This window comes from Schistocerca piceifrons, unplaced genomic scaffold, assembly GCF_021461385.2.
Source record: "Schistocerca piceifrons isolate TAMUIC-IGC-003096 unplaced genomic scaffold, iqSchPice1.1 HiC_scaffold_866, whole genome shotgun sequence".
NCBI lineage: Eukaryota > Metazoa > Arthropoda > Insecta > Orthoptera > Acrididae > Schistocerca > Schistocerca piceifrons.
Genome location: NW_025729131.1, coordinates 1,645,097 through 1,668,187, shown reverse-complemented (window position 1 = coordinate 1,668,187; position 23,091 = coordinate 1,645,097).

Below are 23,091 nucleotides of genomic sequence, written 5' to 3'. Positions count from 1 at the left end.
GGAGAGAATAATTTTTCTGCAAGATGGTGCTCTTCTGTGGATTGCACAGCAGCTGCTGCAGATGCATTTTGGAAATGCTAGAATTATCAGTCATCATTTCCCTACAGCCTGGCCATCCAGATCATCTGATTTAATCCATGTTACTTCCGGCTCTAGTGTTATCTGAAAGACGCTATGTGCAGTACTCCAATTACAAATGTAGCTGAACTGAAGGCATGCGTTGCACAACACATTCTGAATGTGAACTCTGAGACACTCGAACCTGTTGTGGAACATCCTGTTTCTCGATTTCAATGTATGATAGAAAATGAGAGACAGCATATTGAATATGACTTGTGCCAGTATCATGACAAAAATCTGATTTCATTGTTGCTTTTTATACAATTTTTGGCCTCAGGACACTTAACACATTGGAGCCTAATGGGTCAGCAATCCAGTTAATACCCAGACCCTGAGGAAATTTGCTACAATTTTCATTGTTTTAATAAATTTACTAATCGACTTACCTCTTTAGGCAGTACATCAGCTTAACCTTCCATCCTTCCTCTTTATGAATATGTATACATTTAGCACAAATGAATTATAAAGGGATTTGTAGATATTACTCTAAAGATACTGTTTTTCAGCATTTTTATTTTTCCCCGAAGTGAACAAAATTTTCGTAAGTCATAGGGAATTGTAGACTGTTGATTTAAAATCACTTGTCAGAAGGAAATACCAAATGCTTCATTTATAGGTAAAGTGTTTTAGTGTGAATTTTTTCTCATTCTTACAAATTAGAGAACTTCACTTGGGTATGAAATCCATAAAAACACTCGGAACACAAAGGCCTGTGTCACATGGCCTACAGTATCTGTCTCTTTCCTCACTACCTTTCCTGCAGCTTTCCCGTGTTCCCAACAGATCTTGCATCTTCTAGCTGTGCATGTTTTCTTTTCTGTTGGTGGCACTTTCTCAGGAAAATGATGTGCTGTGAGTCTGTTTGCACTTGCAACTCCAGATGCTGAATATATGTCTTTATTTAGTTCTGCTCCTCCTTTTTGAGCCAATTGCTTTGCTAATCTACAGATGAAATCTGCTAATGCACAGTTTTTTGATATTTTAAATAATGTTGGCATTCACAACTGCCCTCACAAAAATATGGAAGAAAATCTTTTTCCATCATTTTACAGTCTTTCACTACAAGGGATAGTAACTGATCAGCTAGTCTCCTCTGTCAACACCTGTTTTAGACAAGTTGTCGTCTGGCTTTACTACCTCAACATATCCTGGATTTTACACTGACATGTAAAGCAGTCATCTTATGCTGTGTTGGCAACATGTTTGCTCCATGTTTGTCTTTCCATTTCAAGCAGAAAAGGTGTCCTTTGTGATGAAATATCATTTCTCCTATCTTTAGTTTTTGATTTATCAGGTCTCTAGGCAAACCTATCTTCATCACAGTTCCAACTTCCAATGTATTTCTTTCCCATAGCTCTTCAAGGACTGCAGGACTTGTATAAAATCTGTCCAAGTATACCATATGTCCTTTTCCCAAGTAAGAGGAACATAGTCTCAGCAGCAGGGATTTGACAGAATTCTCAGTATTTCCTTTTCCCCAAGTATAAACTTCAGCATTGCACATGTGACATGTTTGAGCATCACTTACAACATACAGTTTTATCGTGTATTTCCCTGGTTTGTCTTTCATATGAACATGGAATCCAATTCTTCCTCAAAAAGGACGTCACATTTCATGGTGGATAAGACTTTTCTGCATCTTTCTGTGAAAAAGTCTCAAACAGGTCTTATCTTATGCAAATGGCCATGGCCTGGTTCTTGTTGCAGTATCTATAACATGTTATTGTTCACATGTAGCATTCTGAACATGGCAAAAGTCTTTCTCATGGCATTAGCTGAGAAGAAAATGACGAAGCAAGCACAGGGTCTTCAGACCAATAATCCCTAAGTTTCGGTTTCTTTACAACACACATATGCAAAACAATTGCAAAAAATTGATATACTTCATGTATCCTCACTGCTCTCCATTTCTTCCATAAAGGTTTTGGTTTGATTCTGTTCTGACAATGAAGTTCAGAAATAGAATCAGTAGCACATAAATTTGCCTGTGGCTTTACTTTTACAAACATGCTGTGATCAAAAAATTCCAGTAAACAGTCTAGCTCTGTTGATAATGCATCAACAGGAACCTGAATTCCACTCATTTCTTCAAATAGAGGTAATTCAGGGAGTGCATCAAAATGGCACCATTCGTTATGAGGGGCAGGCTGCTGAACTGAATGACAAACCTGACTAATAGAAACTTGTGCAGTAGCTTCTTCATACTCACTACCATCATTTCTATCAGCAGCACAGGTTTCACTCTCCAGCTCATGTGAATCATCGTCGTCTTCTGAAAAATTGCTGATGTCATCTAAAAGATCATCAATTTCTGAGCCATTGTTCAAGAGTTCTTCAATCTTTAAGTTTGACAAGCAATGTCTGTCAGCCATATTCACTATTTATATGTTTTTACACATGGAAAGGAGGCACACAATAGCACAACATGACAGCCAACATAGAACAAAACAACCTTTAACAATATTCTGAGAGCGCGTGTAGTTCGTGTAACACTGGTACCATTTACGAGAGACTGGTGGATGCTAGCCATCAACAATGCACTTACGACAGCCAAACAATTAATCTTGCCACTTACAAATGTAAAACATACGTTTAAATCACAAATAAATAAGTTGGAAGGAAGTGAAGAATGTGAGGGGAAGGTTCAGGTAGGTTACACCAAACAACACCCATTTTGCAGTAGTTCATTTATACACATAAATGCATTCAAGGCTCACAAAGAACTTAACATGGCGGAACAGCCCAAAGACAATGCTCAGAGTCCAAAGACGATGCTCACAGTCCAAAGACGAACGCATATCGATGCTGGTGTCGACCTCATTGGCACCTTGGCACCACATAGCCCTCCCCCCTGCAGTACGGAGTATTCTAGAGAGGCCGGTGAGGTGGAGGGGGGGGGGGGGGGGATGACTAAGGCATCGGCAGGGGTAGTCCGCAGGAGCCAAACCATGGTCACCTCAACAGCATCATCAGGGAACTGTGTGGGTAGATGTCATGAAGGAAGGTTCGGCCACTGAACCTGGAAGTCATTGAAGCGAGCCGGGTGTCACACTGGGTGTGCTGGTCATGTGGTAACAGGTAGGCCAGTGGTTTGCGAGTGGAATGGAGCAACAATGATGATGTCTCCGGTGGGTGTGGCAAACACACGAACCATGTCCAGGTTGATGTCGGGCGGGAGGGGAACACACTTCACCAGGTGGCAGGGAATGGTGGAGGTTGTGTCATGAGCACTGGATGAGGAGAAACACACAACGAACAGTGTATCATTATGCAGTATTATTGAGATATCGTGGATTATATCCAGGGGGACAGGCACATACACCTTGAGTGAGGGCACATTCAAGATGGGTGGGGTGAGAAACCTCGACAGGACGAGGCAGGCGACGATGGAGAGGTCAAAGGGACCGGCGAAGGGTCTGGCGGCGAGGGAATGATGATAGGTAAGCTCGACCGAGGGGAGCCTGTGGTCACTCGACGGAGTGCATGAGACCAGAGTAGAGGGTGAGGTTGGAGGAGAACTCAACGATTGGAGCTGAAAGACACTCGATCGAGTGTATAAGTCCAACGTGGAAGGAGTGGTCGGAGTGTCATTAGCCATGACAGTGAGCAGCGTGGCCGTGGCCTGAAGGGGGGTAGAAGAAGGCTTGACATGAGCAGGCTTAAGTCTGTTGAGAGAGACTGTAACAGCTGAATCTTTCATCTGGATGTTATACACTCCTGGAAATTGAAATAAGAACACCGTGAATTCATTGTCCCAGGAAGGGGAAACTTTATTGACGCATTCCTGGGGTCAGATACATCACATGATCACACTGACAGAACCACAGGCACATAGACACAGGCAACAGAGCATGCACAATGTCGGCACTAGTACAGTATATATCCACCTTTCGCAGCAATGCAGGCTGCTATTCTCCCATGGAGACGATCGTAGAGATGCTGGATGTAGTCCTGTGGAACGGCTTGCCATGCCATTTCCACCTGGCGCCTCAGTTGGACCAGCGTTCGTGCTGGACGTGCAGACCGCGTGAGACGACGCTTCATCCAGTCCCAAACATGCTCAATGGGGGACAGATCCGGAGATCTTGCTGGCCAGGGTAGTTGACTTACACCTTCTAGAGCACGTTGGGTGGCACGGGATACATGCGGACGTGAATTGTCCTGTTGGAACAGCAAGTTCCCTTGCCAGTCTAGGAATGGTAGAACGATGGGTTCGATGACGGTTTGGATGTACCGTGCACTATTCAGTGTCCCCTCGACGATCACCAGTGGTGTACGGCCAGTGTAGGAGATCGCTCCCCACACCATGATGCCGGGTGTTGGCCCTGTGTGCCTCGGTCGTATGCAGTCCTGATTGTGGCGCTCACCTGCACGGCGCCAAACACGCATACGACCATCATTGGCACCAAGGCAGAAGCGACTCTCATCGCTGAAGACGACACGTCTCCATTCGTCCCTCCATTCACGCCTGTCGCGACACCACTGGAGGCGGGCTGCACGATGTTGGGGCGTGAGCGGAAGACGGCCTAACGGTGTGCGGGACCGTAGCCCAGCTTCATGGAGACGGTTGCGAATGGTCCTCGCCGATACCCCAGGAGCAACAGTGTCCCTAATTTGCTGGGAAGTGGCGGTGCGGTCCCCTACGGCACTGCGTAGGATCCTACGGTCTTGGCGTGCATCCGTGCGTCGCTGCGGTCCGGTCCCAGGTCGACGGGCACGTGCACCTTCCGCCGACCACTGGCGACAACATCGATGTACTGTGGAGACCTCACGCCCCACGTGTTGAGCAATTCGGCGGTACGTCCACCCGGCCTCCCGCATGCCCACTATACGCCCTCGCTCAAAGTCCGTCAACTGCACATACGGTTCACGTCCACGCTGTCGCGGCATGCTACCAGTGTTAAAGACTGCGATGGAGCTCCGTATGCCACGGCAAACTGGCTGACACTGACGGCGGCGGTGCACAAATGCTGTGCAGCTAGCGCCATTCAACGGCCAACACCGCGGTTCCTGGTGTGTCCGCTGTGCCGTGTGTGTGATCATTGCTTGTACAGCCCTCTCGCAGTGTCCGGAGCAAGTATGGTGGGTCTGACACACCGGTGTCAATGTGTTCTTTTTTCCATTTCCAGGAGTGTAGATGTTGGCTGAGCGCCGGAGAACTCGGCACGGGCCAGTATATGGAGGTTGGAGGAGAGCACGGATAGTGTCACCTCGAAGCATGATGTACTCGCAATTGTCCAGAGATTTTGGGACGTGATCCTTAGGGTGGGAATGGCTGGAGGGCGGAGGGATATGGAGGTTGATGGAGTGGCGTCTGACGCGGTCCACGAAGGAAGGTAAGTCAGACTGAGGGAGAGAAGTGGAAGGGCTCACAAGTTCGCCAGGGAGAACAATGTTCTGCCTGTATATGAACTCGGCTATTGTGCCGTTGAGGTCTTCCTTATAGATTGCACGAATGCTGAGTAGCACAAGGGGAAGGGCCTCTGTCCATAGAGAATCGTGACATCGAAGAGCCGGTGCCAGCACTTAACTAGCCCGTTACTTTGCAGGTGATATGCTGTGGTATGGATGCGTTGGATGCCGCAAATGTTACAAATCTCATTGAACAGGGCCAACTCAAATTGTCTGCCCTGGTCAGTCGTAATAATAGCTGGACATCTGAAACGTGATACCCATGACACGACGAAAGCTCGAGCAACGGTTTCTGCCGTAATATTGGGGAGGGGGACAGCCTCGACCCAGCTAGTTGTTCAGTCGATAGACGAGAGAACATAACGAAAGCCATTAGAGGGGAAGAGAGAGCTGACAATGTCAATATGAATATGCTGGAAACGCCCAGGAGGGATCGAAAAGGCGCCGAGGGGGGTGAAGTGTGCTTGTGTACTTTGCAGCATTGGCACGCGACGCAGGAGCGTGCCCATTGCTGGCAGTCCTTGTTGACGTGACAAGATGGCCGCCAGCCCAAAGCAGTGACACTGTGGTTGGGTGAGCTCGGTAGAGCTTGTGAGATGTTAGTGAGTTGATTGTCTGAGGGTGCGGCATGTGGCAGCACGGTCGTGGGCGAAACACTTGGCGCAAGTGCACTGTTCGTGTTGTCAGTGGCGGTCGCACAGTGGTGCGCAGGAGCCGAAGTTGCATAGTTTGAGGTGCTGTCCACGAGGGGCGGGGTAGGAGCCGTCAGTTCGGGAACATGTGACGCTCGTCGCGCATGCGCACTTGTGTCCGGCCGAGTGTCAAACGCTGCGGTGTTACAGGGGGTGTGGCCTTGCAGAACTATCAGTACACAATATGGCAGTCTTGATAGCACAGTTGCGAGGGGTACCGGGAGGTAAACACACAGAGGCTCTATTGCTGGGATTGCAAGCAGATTTGGTGCACTTACTGAGCTTGCTTTGTCCTTGCTGTAGTGTCTGTAATTCCTTTGCTGCATCAGAGAGCTGGAGCTGTGTTTCTTGGAGCCGGAGGGAGAGCTTGAAGTTTTCCTTGTGTAGGAGAGTGACGTGTTCAAGCTCAACAAGGCACTTGTGCGTGGTTTCTTGTAATGTTGTAGACAGAGACGAGCATGTACGGATGAGATGAGCCTGGACTGATGCATCAAGGGAGGGGTTGCTCGACAGAGCACAGGGAAGTGAGTCTTGGACGGATGATGAAACACTGTGTTTCGCACTAGGTCAGGTGAAAGTTTGTGGTGTCGCAAGAAGTCAATGCCTAGTATAGGTTTGTCAATTTCCCACACTAAAAAAGTCCTCTCGAGTTTGGAGTTTGCAGTTTGCAGAGAGTGAGACGACATGGGAAGTTGAACATGAGCATTGTAGTTTAGTTGAATTCACAGCTTGCAGTGAAGTATGATGAGGGTGGATGTTCGACGACGCTAAGGACGTAGGCAGCAGTGAAACATCGGCGCCTGTGTCCACTAGGAAAAGGTATCCCGACTAAATGTCTTTAATGTAAAGTCGTCTGCAATTATCCGGTCATTCCTGGACAGAATGGAGCACTGGGGGATACCTGTCATGTTGTGCGCAGGAGGCGGCACCTGGACCTACCTGCCATTGGCGTTTGGGCAGTAGCAGGGTGGTCTGCAATTCCGTGCCGCCTCACCAAACCGTGTGTGGAAGTAACAGTACCGGTAGTGTGGCTGCATTTCCTACGAAAACTTCATTGCCAGTGGTGGTGGCCGAGGTTTGGTAGCCACATCAGGTTCGGTTGCAGGAGGGGGCATGACGGTGGGCAGAGCCGGTGACGTCCCAGTTGCTAGCTTACTGCTTCCCAGAGTGAGTAGAAGGGTCGGCACAGTATGGCCCCGGCCGCGTTCGGCTGCAGGGCGATGAGCCTGAATCTGAGACTTGTCAGGTAGGCAGTTGCTGGCGAAATAGAGCAGTGATGCGTTGTGTAGTTTGTCAGCAATTGTCAGTGTTTGCTCAACAGGTTCAGGAGACCTTTGAGCCAGAGCAAAGTGGATCTGAGGAGGTAGTTTATCTGACCAGATGGCAAGGAGAGCTGTGTCAGAGAATATATCGGCACTGACCAGGGCACGTAGCCATCTCCAGAGCTGGGGAGGTTTGTCGTTGCCTAGTTGCTCAACGTGGAGCACTTGCCGTATTGCTGCCTCAGTTGAGCGTGCAATCCAACGTAGAACTGTCTTTTTGGCTAGTGTACCATGTAGATGAGTCCGGGGCATCGACCAGGTCAGCAATCAAGTCCACAGAAACCTGGTTGACTCGTCGAGTTTGTAATGGTCGAACACTTCATCCACAATTTTGAACGAGGTTGTTGCTCTGTTGGGATTAAATGGCGGCAGCATCAGTAAGCGTAAACAGGATGAGTTGAGTTCGTCAGGACACTGCCTGAATCGAGCTGTTGTTGCTGTAATATTCTAGGAGATTGTGCCTCCAGGGAATGTGGCAACAATGGCTGTTTGGGTGACAGCATGAAGGTGATACATTGTGGTTGAGCATGATCCGTCGCGACGCGGAAGGCCGACACAGGTGAGACACCGTAAAGTGTCGATTGTGGTTGCGGAAGCTCAGCACGTTGCAGGTGTGTTCAGATTGGTGCGTTGCGGAAGACCAACGTGGATGAGGCACAGAGATGTGCCGAGAATGGTAGTGCAAGCTCGACTGGAGCCAGTGCGGGGGCGACAGGTGAGAAAATGTTCAAAGTTTGAGAACACGTGTTAGTCCGTGGAAAGCTCGATGTATGATCAGAGCCGGGGCTAGCTGTGTTGCAGGGAGGCTGTGGAGGTGCGGGCTGTCCAGAAGCACAGTGTGGGAAATGATGTCGAACGTGGGATGGAATGTGTGAGTGTTCACTGTTCTTAGTCGCTCCACTCAAAACGGTGTGCGGATAAGGTGAATGTCATGGCACAAAACACTGAGGCGTAGCAGTGGCGCAGAGAAGGAGGTCAGGCACAGATAACAAGTTATTGTTCCTGTTGCAGGCCGAGGTTTGGAAGTAGGAAGGCATGTACTAATGTTGGACCAAGGCAGGCGCGGGCGTGGTTGGATACTGAGGAGGTAGACCTGTGAACGAAGTAGTTCCAGCCACGTGGGGGGTATCCGCGTGGTACTGCACAGATTGCGGCATGGCAAATTGTTGTCCTGGTGGTAGTAGGTTATCCACCAAATCATTTGCAGAAATCGGCATTGGCTCCGCACTGCACAGAGATACGTAAGAGGTAACTGCACATTCAATGAGGGAGGGCACATGTGGTGGGAACAAATTTGTTTGATAGCCAGAGTCATGCACACTCCTAACCTCACTTATTGTTGCAGGCTCGAAAACGTCTGGTGAAATTGGCGTAATCGTCGAGTGAGACGCATTGTTTGCAGTCCTGGTGGGTGTACATTGCCCACAACATGATGCATGTCGATCACAAAATCCAGCGTTAGGCACTGGGCCGAAGTCATTGTTTGAATGCTGTGCCGATGTAATACACGCGAAAATAACCGACGTGGAGGTTGGGGACACAGTAAAATGGCGAAAACGGAAGACGTTACAACTCGGGGTCACCTGTGAGGGGAAGGTTCGGGTAGGTTACACCAAACAACACCCATTTTGCAGTAGTTCATTTATTAACCTATACGCATTCAAGGCTCACAAAGAACTGAACATGGCGGAACAGCCCAAAGACAATGCTCACAGTCCAAAGACAATGCTCACAGTCCAAAGATGAACGCATATCGATGCTGGTGTTGACCTCATTGGCGCCACAAACGTATGACATACGTCCATCGGATTTTATGGTTAAAACATAGTGAATGTATCTAGTGCATCCATCGGTTTCAATGTGTTAACCCTTGATTAATGAGGTGACTTTCCTGTAATATATATTACAAGGTGGGGTCCATGAGACTTCTATGTTTAAACTGAGTTTTAAGGTGCAAATCATATGAAAATTTTAACTGAAGTTACATAGCATTTATTTTTACAATTATGTCAGTGTTATTTAAGGACTACTTGTTGAACTTATTGCACTAAATAATGCCTGCAGCATTTTACTTTTGATCACACGAACTCAAATACTTTTGTACAGTTTTTTTTTAAATAGTACACATAAACATACTGTCAGAGAACTGAGTTATAAATCCTGTAAAATTGTAGTATCTCTGTAGCAAGTAAATTTCCATATAAAATTAAATTCCAGGGTTTATACCATCACATAAAAATTGCACTTAATAGGTACAAAAAGAAAGTCAGCAAAACTGACATTCATTACTGGTGGCTACATTTTTCTGTATTACTGCTCAGTACACATTTAATTTTAACTAACAGTTTAAGTGTTTTATTGGAGAAACAGAAAGTTCCCCATTACACTTGTCTTGAAGTTCTTCATCTGAATGTCCCTCTTGTTCACTAAAAGAACTGCAATCACTGTTTTTTATTAAAAAAGGTCATCTTTTTTGTATATTTCTTGATCTATATAACTGCCATCTTCCTCCGTCCACTGACTAACAATTTGCTCAAACTTAGGACCATTAACATTTGCACATTCCTGTAAATACATTTTGTATTACACTGAAGAAAACAGGTATGTGGTTCACGAGGTGAGATCAAGGAAAACACCATCACATGTTGATAACATTTATCAACAACTGACAAAGAAGGTGATAATGCAGCTGACAACAAAACAGTGTGAGGTTGGCAGTTTACAGAGAATTGGGGAAGTATAGAAGCATTCCACCTGAAATGAATACATAGAGCAAGTTGGAAAATTTGTGCATCGACTGAAAGATCACATTTCAGGAGTTAAAGGTTAAAAACTAGTTTTTGTTATTTTTATATGTTTTTTGGCCACAGGGCAATTAAAAACCATTTTTTTCCATCCAGTGCGGTACAACCTTGCAATGGTGGGTGGCCTTACCTGACAGTGAAATGTGGGATTGAAATGTTGTGACACAGCTATCAAATGTCAAACTAGTGTGGTCATGCACATTGCACAGTATGGTTGGTTTAATGTACAACTCTCATCATAGCTGTCATATTAAGATTCTTCTGTCATTTGTGACTGAACCCATTTACATTATGATGTTTACATTGTCATCTAGTGGGGAAATTTTCATTAGGTTTGTTTTGTTTCCATAATACTTCTCACTTCTTTGATAATATTAAGTGCAAATTTGACATTGTTCTGAGGAAACGTTCCTTTTTTACAGAATTTTGGAACTGAAACTTTAATTATAATCACCCTGTTGTAGGGATATGGGTTGAGGCACCTAGTGCTGTTGGCATGATGAACCATGGAGTGCAAATGAAGAGGCCAGTCAATGGTATAGGTATTAATGGTACAACATTAGCAGAACAAGAATCTATTACATAAAAGTTTACAATCATGTATTCTTCTGTCTGTTGGCTCCAAGGTCAGTGACACTGTAGCATTCTGTCTTGCAACATGCTGGCACCATCTAAACAAGTGCAGAGAGCATCATCCAGTAGCGTATGGTTCACGTAAACAAGCTTTACTGCCAAGGACATTGACTGTATATTACCAGAGCATTCTCATGACCATTAAAGGGGTGTGCTCAGGTAATCTCTCAGCAGCTCTGAATGATGTGGAGATGAGCCAAAGCATAGTCTTTCCACGAAGGAAGGTTGGAGATGTTGAAAACTGCCTGCAATTATTAGTCTGGGGCCACAGCTGTTAGTGTGCATCAGAAATACTGTAGCAGGTTTACTTCAGAATTACGTGCTGGAGGTTTAAAAGAAATATGATCTTGAGGGAAAGGTGATTGCAGTTTCTGCAGACAACACTAACACCAATTTTGGTGGTAAGCAGAGGAAAGGAAAAAACAATTTGTTCTATAAACTGCAACAGAATACAGTGAATAATGTAGTAGGTGTTGGCTGTCCAGCACATGTGGTGCACAATTCCCTACAAAGTGGTTGTAAAATATTTGCTTATTTCAAAAGTAAAAACATTAACATGAAAAACATGATTATTTGGTGGAGTTTTGTCTGAGAATTCCTGGGTCAAATGCTGCTGTGGAATGTGTGTTTTCGTTAGTGAATTCTTTTTGGTCAGATGGAAAAAAAAAACCCAGAATGTAAGTTGAAACAATGAGGACCTTACTCATTGTCAAAACACACTTTAATGGTGAATCGTGTACTGACTTTTATGATACAATTTCAAACGAAAATGCACTTCTTGATAAAGTACATAAAAGTGAAAAGCACGGTGATAGTGTGCCAGAATAATTGTAAAAAGTTATTTGGGATCATCTGAGTCCACGTTCTAAAGGTAAACTTGTATGTGTATTAAATTTAGTCAGTACAATATTTATGTCCCGTTTTTTTTCTTCATTGTCCCAAGTTTTTCTCTTTTTCAATGAAAATGAAATGGACACCCTAGAGTACAGAAAGGTAGCGTCTTGAAGACAGAAGACATCTTGACAAACAGTTTCATTTATGGCAGCTTCAGCTTCACTGTTGGTGTACTGCAACGCAAATATGTCAAGGTTCAGAAGTGTGAGTATTTATTACTACTTGTCCAAGTTAATGATGTTATGCCTGGCCAGTAATGACTGAAAGTGACCTATTTTTCCAGGCTCATCAGCACTCTTCAGCACCCCTCTATCTCATAAGAATGACTTCCAGGGCTTCAGCTTGTTGCCTTTCTGCCATTTCAGCCGCTGAGAAGTGAATCTTCCTGACAGATTAAAATTGTGTGTCGGACCAAGACTCAAACTCAGTACATTTGCCTTTCACGAGCAAGTGCTCTACTGATGGAACTACCCACGTACAACTCATGACCTGCACTCACAGCCTCAACTCTGCCAGTACCTCATCTCCTACCTTCCAAACTTTACAGAAGCTGTCCTATGAACTTTGGATAACTAGCACTCCAGAAAAAAAGGAAGTTGTGGAGATGTGGCTTAGCCACAGCCTGGGAGATGTTTCCGGAATGAAATTTTCACTCTGCAGTGTGAAAATTTTATTTCAGAGGCTGATAAATGTTCTCATTAAACTCTTACTATTTTTTATGAAGTCAAGCTATGCTGTTAGAATGACACAATGCCCTCTCCTTGCTGAGGTCATTTTCCTGATTTTACAATTCTGACTTCTCACTTGTGTGAGGTGAGGCAATGTCCTCTGGGTTTTTTCCAGTTTTGGCAGTGTTGACCTTCTGCCTGTTCGTCATGTTGACTGCAACATGGGGGATTGGCCTGGGCTGCCCCTAGTTCATGCTGGCTAGAGAGAACTTTGGGAAAATTTTACATTTGTCCATAATACATTTCTACTGTGTAACACGGTATAATTATCCCTGAACATTATATACACTTTAAACTTCCTAAACAGGTATGATCTAAAATATGTTATACTACCATAAACTGTATACTTTTGCCCATCACATATTTATAAGTGCAATCTCATTATTTCTGTTGCTTGGTTTCCTCATCACCATCCTATGAATACTGTCTACAACTAACAGAAGAGCATCCATTGTGCCAAGAAATTTCTTTTGAGGTTTGTCATTCATGTTGTCTTTCTTCATATTCAAGTAGGAGTTTTATTAATCTATTGATCATACTACAAAAATGCTTGGTTATACTTTTTAGTGTGCTCTGAGTCAGTGGTAACAATGGCATCAGTAGTAGTCAATTTAAAAAAAAATTGCAAATCAGTGTTTATCATGCTACTTAGAAATTGTAATGTCCAAGTTCATTCTTTGGTCATTCTCTTTTTCACTGGTGAAAGTTATTTTCTGGTCATGCTGTTAAACAGGTTTAGGACATTTTCAAAACTGTCCTCTGTGTCTTCATAGAGAATTAGTGTGTCATTGATATACTGAAAGTAGTAAATAACATGCCACACTGTTCTGCGCTATCTGGAAAAGATGTATTGTTCTAAATGACTAATGAAAATATTTGCTTATGCTCCTCCATGTCAACAACCAATAACGAAGTGTTAGGCTGATTGTAATATTCCTGCCGGAACTAAAAATATTTGTATGGCAGCACCAAATTTAACACGAGAATAAAATCAGCCACCTACACAGCAATCATATCACCTGTTGGAGGAGATTTTTTTATATGATTTTAATAGTTCCAATATGATTTCAATAGTCTTATATACAAATTGGTTATAATCAAGTGAGACTCATTTTGGATTTATTGGAATCTGGACATTTTTCGTTTTCTGTACTAATTTTTGTGTATTGCATACCATAAACAGATGCCTGAACACATTCTTCATTTGCAAAATGTTATTGTGTAAGCTTAACTTGTATCTGAGGCTATTAATGTGGTTAAATGTTGGTCTTATGGGTCAGTTAGCTTTTTGAGTTGTCAGTTGCATGCATAGTTGTGGAGTCCTTGTATTCATTACATATAGCTCTTTTACCTTTTTTATGAAAAAAGTGGGCCCATTTTCTTAACAGATACCCTTATTTGGCCTTGGAATATGTTAATTAGGTCGATCTTTAAACTGACGTAATTTTGCCCCTTAAAAGTTTGTTTACTCCTGATAACTAACATATTACATTTATTACCATGTTTTATTCTTATTGTAATGTTTGTATGAATCCACAAACAAAATAAACTTAGCATTTGGCTCTGTTACAGAAGCTAGGTTATTAATAAATACACGACTTAATAAGTGCCCAAAGGTGGAACCTCCTGGAATACCACATGAAATTAGTTCGCACTTGAGTAATGACTGATACTTTAATATAGGGCTATTCCTATTGATACAATTTGTTTCCTGTTAGACAGATATGACTTGAACAATTTCATTGAAGCTTCTGTAACAGCATAATATTTTAAATAAATTGTCCAACAATTGTTATTCATACAATCAAATGCCTTGAAAGATCACTGAATATACTCGCAGGCTGCAATTTGTTGTCAAACGAATTAGGCACAGTATTGCTGTAACTCTGCTGTAACTCTGTCTCCCATAAGTCCAACCCCTCGTCCAAGTCATGGGAGATGGGCAACGGCACAAAGTAGGGGACTGCCTATAGAGGCGATGTACAGCGGGGCTTTGTGTGTCCCAGGACCGCTACGGTAGCTGAGAAGGCTCTATGGGAACCCTGAAACGTGACGGCTAACGGGGCTCTGGTGAAGCTGCGATAGGCCTAGCAAGCCAGTAGTGGATAAATCAACTGCTTTTAAAAAGGGAACATGCCTCGGATCACGGAACGGATTTAAAGGAAACTGACCAAGCAATGGAAAAGGATTACGAGATGGTTTACGACTGGGCACCTTAAACGTAAGGACTCTAACTGGGAAGTTAGAAGAAATTGTAGAAATGATGGAAAGGAGGAAATTGGACATCTTGGGACTTGCTGAGACTAGGTGGAGAGGAGTTGGTGAAAAACCACTAAGTAAAGGATGTAAACTGTACTGGATAGGGAATGAGAGGGGAAGAAATGGAGTGGCAATAGTGGTCAGAGAGGGTCTGCAGGAGGAGGTGGAAGGTATCAATGATCGAATGATAAAAGCCAGAGTATGAGTGAAAGGAAAAAGCATTGAAATCATCCAAGCATATGCCCCACAGGTGGGGTGTACAAAAAAGGAGAAGGAGGAATTTGAAGATGACATGCAAAAGCAGCTAAATGGAGGTAATCAGATTATAATAGGGGACCTCAATGCACATGTTGGCACAGACAGGAAAGGATTCGAGGAGATAATGGGACCAGAGGGCTGGGGGAACCGAAATAGAGAAGGAAAATTGTTGCTGGAATTCTGCAAGAGGAATGGACTGACGATTGCTAATTCCTGGTACAAGAAGAGAAGTAGTCACAAAATAACTTGGTACAGTGGGGACTGGTCCCAAACTTCAGTAGTAGACTATGTACTAGTGGATAGGCAGATGATGAGCAGCCTCACAGATGTTAAGGTCATTCCATCTGAGGCCTGAGACAGTAACCATCGGCTGTTGGTAGCCACCCTGAGAGAGAAAAAAGATAGGAGGGCAACAGATATACAGGAGAAAAGGTTGAAGACATGGATGCTGAAAGAGGATGAATGGAGGACCCAGTACCAGACACTGATCAGGAAGAAGCTGCCAAAGGAAGATCAGAGAACAGTGGAAGAAGAATGGGGGGATTTTAAGAGGGTCCTAGTTGAGGCAGCTGAGACTGTGTGCGGAAGAACTAGCACAAAGAGGAGAAGTAAGGAAACCCCATGGTGGAACAACATATGTAAAGAGGCAGTACTTCGAAAGAACAAAGCCTTCAGAGAATGGTTCCAGACCCGAACAGAGGAAGCTAGGGTAAAATATAAGGAAAGCAAGAAAGCGGCACAGACCATCGTAAGGGCGGAGAAGAAGAAGTGGATGGAAAAATGGACAAGAATGTTAGAAGAGGACAGTGAAGGGAACAAAAAAGTACTTTACACCATGGTAAGAAATAAGAGGAATGACAGAAGCGAGTGCCTGAGGATCATGGATAATAATGGAAGAGTTGTGGAGGAAATGCATGAGCTCAAAAAGATTTGGGAGGAGTACTTTGAAGATCTGTTGAATGCCGCCAAGCGGGTAACTAACAGCGATGGAGAGCCTAAGGCAGCAGACGATGATAATAGTGGGGAAATTGATGATCTAACTTGGAATGAAGTGGAAGAAGCCATAAAGAGGATGAAAGCAGGCAAGGCACCAGGTTGGGACGAAGTAACAGTGGATATGATACGAGCAGCAGGAGAAGTAGGAACCCAGTGGCTATACAGAGTGCTGAGGGTGGTGTGGAAGGAGAACAGAATTCCTGAGGATTGGAAGAAAGGAATTATAGTCCCGATCTTTAAGAAAGGGGATAAAAGGAGATGTGAGAACTACAGAGGAATCACCCTGCTATGCCACTGTGGAAAAATCTATGAAAAGATCCTGGAGAAGAGAATAAGAAGCAGTATTGAAAGTAGACTGCAAGAGGAGCAGTACGGTTTCAGACCGGGAAGATCAACAACGGACCTCATATTTGCGGTAAGGCAACTGCAGGAAAGGCACTATGAGTACGGGAAGGACTTAATCATGGCCTTTTTAGATATTGAGAAGGCGTATGACAGTATCTGTAGGGACAAGCTCTGGGATGTGCTGAACGCAAAAGGGATAGATGAAGAGACAACACGAAAAGTCAGAAAAATGTATGAGGGAAGTGAGAGTTGTGTGAAAGTGGGGAGGGAACGTACTGCATGGTTCAAGCTGGAAAATGGGCTGCGACAGGGAAGTGCACTTTCGCCTTTATTGTTTATTATTGTTATGGATGAAATCCTACAGCAAGTGTCAGATGCAATTGGAGATCATAAAATGAAAGCAGTGCTTTTTGCCGATGACCTGATGTTATGGGGAAATTGCGAGAAGGAGGTGCAAGAGCAGTTAGATGCATGGGAGGCAACGGCAGCACAATATGGAATGCATTTCTCTGCAAAGAAAAGTGAAATAATTGTCACTACAAGGAAGACGAATAGGCCAAATGTGGATATAACTTGTGGAGGGGAAAAACTACAAGTGGTAGAGAACTTCAAGTACCTGGGAAGCGTGATTCAAAGTAAGGGGGGAAACGCAATGGAAATAAATGAAAGGTGCAGAAAAGCAGGGCAGTTCTACAAATGCATTAGGGGGCTTATTTGGAGCAAGGAGGTGCCACAGAAATCCAAGGGAATTATATACCGAACCTATTTTGTCCCCATATTGGCATACGGAATTGAGACATGGGTAATGCACAAAAGCGACAAAAGTAGAATACAGGCTAGTGAAATGAAGTTCCAGAGGAGCAGGTTGGGTGTAACAAGACGAGACAGATTGCAAAATGTGTATGTGAGGGAAAGACTAAAGGAGGAACCAGTACAGGACAGGATAGAAAAATCAAGACTGCAGTGGTATGGACACATGAAGAGAATGGATGAGGGAAGAAATCCAAAGAGGATGTTTGATCTGAAACTGGAGGGGAAGAGGCCCAGAGGAAGACCAAGAGATAGATGGGTGAAGGGAGTGAAGGAATGTGTGACAAGAAGAGGAGAGAACTGGACGAAGGTGGAAGAGGGGTAATGGTGGAAAGACAGAACACGATGGAGAGGCTTGTGTTCCCGACAGACCCAGCCAGTGGCTGGAAACTGTCCAAGATGATGATGATGATGATGATTGCTGTAACTCTAAATTGCTTTCCCGAAAATGGACCTTTATAAACCCATACTGTGATTTCAACAGCCAGATGGTTAAGATGCTGCTTGAATATTACCTTTTCCAAAATTTTCAACAATTCTGGCAAATGTGAATTTGGAAAAATATGAATTTGAAACCATTATATTTTCACCTGACACAAAGATGTAAATAAAAAATATGAAAGAGCACATTAAAAGTAAAAATAATAAATTTGTGAGACTCAGTAGCCTGGTGTGTGTCTTTAAATTGGATGCCTATGACTTGCATGTTCCTAACTGAACTAGTTATCCAATTTGTGGAAGGGATCTTACAATTTAATGTGGAAACTCAACCACATGTCATTCCTGGTGAAGTGCCATGTCTTTGAGAGGTCAGTCATAGGTACAAGTGAAGACTGAAAAATCCACACTGAGTGAGGTCACTCAGTGGTTAGCAAACTCGATTTATGTTCAGGAGGATGATGGTTCAAACCCACATCCAGCCATCCTGATTTAGGTTTTCCTGTAATTTCCATAAATAGCTTCAGGAAAATGCTGGTATAGTTCCTATGAAGGAGCATGGCTGACTTCCTTCCACATCCTTCCCTAATCTAATGTAACCGATGACTTGGCTGTTTGGTCCCATCCCCCACATCAGCCAACCAACTAAAAATCTGTGGTCTGACTGGGATTCAATCCCTGGATCTTTTAGTTCCATCACAAGTGAAATGCTGTCACTGAACAGCCACATAATACTATATTAATATATTTGTACTGCAAAAATTTGTATTCTCCATTTCAATGTAATTACTAATTTCTTAGTTTTGGTACAGTACCTACAGTGATGTTGTACTGCTTATACTTCTTTTCTCCATAACTGTTGACAACAAAAATAGAAAATAACATAACTTTTTATTCATTTTTTTCAGTCAATGAAGCTATTCTCTAAGACAGGCTGTTATTCTGAAGTCCATAATACCCTGAGGCTGGTCCTTGTGATTTTTAATAGCAACCTCGTTGCAGAAGGAAATGAAGCTGCCTTGGAAGATGATCCTTTAGGAATTTGGAGCTGGCTTAGAATGGAACTCCTGAAAGCAAGAGAAAAAGATTTGAAGGTAAATCTCCATAGATGAAGTTGCCCTTGAAATATGTTGATAATTAAAATGTATATCTTTCACATTCAATGTATCACGAAGAATAATAGAGATGTGGTTGCATCATTGATCAAGGAATGTAAATGCATCACAGCTCAACTTTTGGACTTACTGTATAAAACTTTTACTTGTGTTGTTGTGACTTGGATAATGTCTGTCAGCTAGCTGTTTACTGTTTCACAGATTACTTACATGATGTATCTCAGTGATATGAAGCAAGTCAGCTTAAAGGTTATCGGCTTAGTTTGTATTTAATAGTGGCTTTATATCGGCCATATACAGATAAGTTCCCACAGAAAAACAGAATCTGTGAAAGTAAGTATGTAAGACTTTAATACAAGATAAACTACAAGCTTTTAAATAAATTTCTTCTGTGAAATAGGAGCTACACAGAGAAATTATTTGGATTACTTTCGTATTTAGCTTTGCTATCTATTTAGCATTTAATATAACTTCTAGTAACAGCATTTTAACTGATATAATATGGATCTTTGTGAGTTTAAGTCTTAAACTTATTTTGTAATACCTTAGGAAAATTCAGAACTGCTGGCTAGTACTTCCCTTCAGAAGATGAAAAAGGAAGTATAAAATTACTAAGATATTTATTAAAATATTCTGGGCTATTATGCTGTGGTCACATGAATTTCTTGTTGAAACCCAGTATTTTGTCCCCATCTGCAAAGGACATTGAACCATTTTTGAATGTCTGATGGACACCCTGGCTTGCTACTGGCTGAAGTAAAATTCCATTTCTGCACACTCTCATGCATAAGCATGAAGCCACATCTTCTCCAGTGCCAGAATCCAGACAACATTTAGTTTCACACACTCCTGTTTCAGATTAAAATTAGTGAGGTACTTTGCACTCTCTATAGCCTCTCCTGAAGCCCTTCATACATTCCACTTGTGGCTGCCAGTACCTCAGTCTTATCAAATCAGATCTAGTGGTCTCTTGGCTGCACAGTGTGTTCCACAACAGCTGATCTTCCACTTGTGAAGATTAAAAAGGAATAAAATGCACTCAGGTACTAGGATGAGAGATAAGCACCTATAGTGAGAATGATGTAACATCTGTACACAGTCTGGGTCTGCAATTCTGTTGCTTGACTGTGGTTAGGGACTGTGTCAGGAGGAGTGAGCAAGGGAGAAAGGAAGAAAGGAGCAGGAAGGAGGATTGAAAAGAGGAGGCTGAGGTAGGCAGTAAGTGCTTAGGACAGAAATATGAAAAAGAGAGGCTGCAGGAGCATAGGGTAGGTATGTGATGTGAGCAAGAGTTCCTGCAGCATATGATGACAATGATATGGAGGAGTCGATAGGCAGAGGTTGTCAGAAGAGAGGAAGGGGAAGACCGTGGGATGAGGTTGTGGGTACAGGATGAGGAAAGTTATGGTGCTGAGCAGAGTAGATTTGGATGTGTGCAGAAATTGCAGCAGGGCTGGTACAGGCCATCATTGATTTCTCGTATGACCCACATGCCAAGCCTATGCCAATGTATCTATGGACTGTCTAGAGGAATCTTTTCTAGACACCCATAACCCCAAACCTCTTGTCTGGCTTAGGTTCATTGATGACATCTTCATGATCTGAAGCCAGAGAAAAAACATTCTGTCGTCATTCCTACACAGCCTCAGCATCTTATCATCTTCATTTGGTCATTCCCTGCCCAAATTCAAGCTTCTGGACATTGAGCTCCACCTCTCTCATGCCTCCATCCATACCTCTCTCCATATGAGACCAACTGACTATCAACAGTATTTGAATTTTGATAGCTGTCATCCAACCTACACGAAAAAAATCATCCCCATATAGTCAAACACCCAAGGAAGGTGCATATGCAGTGATGAGACTTCCATTCCCTACTACCCTGAACATCTCGCTAAGGCACTATTCTCCAAATGTAGTCCAATGACAGATTTCCCATGCCATTCCCTCACAAAACCCTAATCCTCCAACAACACCCTTGAACCTAATGCAAAATAGCACCACCATAATTACCAATATGATTCCAGAGTAGAACTGTGAAGCATACCCTTTAACAGGACTTCAACTACTTATCAAGATACCCAGAAATGAGGAGCATCCTATGCACAATCCTTCCATTCCCTCCCAAAATTGTATTTTGCTGTCTACCCAATCTATACAATTTCCTGATCCATCCTCATGCCACACACACTCCTAACTCCTTGCCACTCCTTGCAGGTACAAGACATGTCCAGTATACCCACTGATCACATCCTTCTCTAGTCCCATCACAGGCTGACTTACCTCATCAGAGACAGGGCCACTTGTGAATGTAGTCATGTGCTATACTAGTTCTGCTGTAATTTTTGCACAGCATTTATGTGACCAACCAGCTGTTCATCTGAATGAATGGTCATAACCAAACTGTGACCAAGAGCAGAGTTGACCATCCACAGATTGAGCATGTTGCTGAGCACAAATGCTCAATTTCAATGGCTTCTTCACAACCCATATCATCTGTATCGATTACCCAAATACCAGCTTCTCTGAACTACATACACAGAGGTTGTTCTCACAATAGGTCCTTTGCTCCTGTAATTCACTGGGCTCCAGACTTCACTAGTGCCTTGCCCCCCACCCACCTTAACTCTGCTGCAGATTCTTAACTTAACTCATCCTGCACCCACACCCACACTCTCTTCTCTACAGCCTCCCTTCCTATCAACTCCTGTATTATTATACTCACCAGTGCCAGAGCCCTAGTCACATTCCTATCCCATGCACATTCTCTTCCTCCTCCATTCCTATTCATGCACCAACTGGTTCCATCCCAGTGATCAGACCATCAGACCCTGTTCACTAGCCCTCCCGACATGACTCCTCAACACAGTTTTTTAAGTAACATTAATTGTAATCTTATAAATTTACATAGTTAATTCAACATTTTAAATTTGTTCAGTGGAAATTTTTTCACACTTTGACACAGCAAAGGCATAAAATGAATAATGAAAGAGATAATAAAAATAAACATACAGATTAGCAGTTCACAAAAGAAATTCAGTTTTAGTTACGTGTAGTCTTTCAATTTCCATATTGATGTACCTTGTCCACTGCTGGTATTTGCAACTGGAGGCTTATTGTGGTTCAGTGCTCTTGGGGACCAGATTTTATGTGGAGAAATGCCTTGCTCATCTGGCTGTTGCAGTTTTCACCCAGCGCTTGGTATGATGTGTTGCTACATCTTGGTGTTGATAGGAACATTTTGGTTTGGTGGTGGTGTTGATTAGCTTGTTGGATGGCATGGCTGCAAACAGCAGATTGTAGAATTGCTGCAGCACAGCATATTCTGCTGACACAATGCAGTGTGCGATTTGCAGGGGGGGATTGGGGGGATTTCCCCCCCTCTGCATCAGAACATCCCCTCCTCTGGTTTTAGTTTATGCATCCCTACCTGGGATGTTTATTTCCCATGCACTGGAGTAAAACTTTACATATAATTTAAATTTGTGGAGCTGAACACTGAAAGTTTTTAATAAGTCTTACTATTAATACTATTAATATGTTTCAGTTTTCTATCATCAGAATAAGTACAACTTTTCACAAATGTGCCTCTACTTTTTGAATTCCCCTCATATATCTGTACCCGTATGTTGATGAATTTGTAAATAAGCTTTACTTATAATGTACTTTTAAAGATATAACAAGGGATGGCTTTTCTGATAGTGCATACGCGTCAGTAGTGAGTTTCGGCATTAACATCTATTTATAAATAGCTGTTTAACCATGCGTAACACCACGGTCCAAGCTAGTAACATACATAATTCTACTAACCCCCTAAGACATCCCCCCCACTGGTAAAAGCACAAATCGCACCCTGACACAATGTAACCATAGAGGTGTGAGTGTGTGTACTTCAATTCAAAATAAGATTTTTACAAATGCTATCAAAGTTTTCAGTCTTGTTTATGTGCCTTTTGATGATTCAGTGCCTCTGCTATTCAGTAAGTAGTTACCTTTACTACTAAATAATTTACAAAATCAAAATACATTTGAGAAGGACCTTTTAGAAAAATGATGGGGTGTCGAGGTGCATGAATGGCAGGGGGGGGGGGGGGGGGAGGAGATAGAATATGCTGTACAAAGAAATGTATGTGAAAAGCAAGAAACTTAATGAGGAGAAGAGAAAAAGAGAAAGGGGGACAGATTTAGAGTGTAGGCATTCCAAATATCTCATTGAATTTCATGGATTCCAACTGGAAATTAAAGACATCAACATGAAGGTAGTT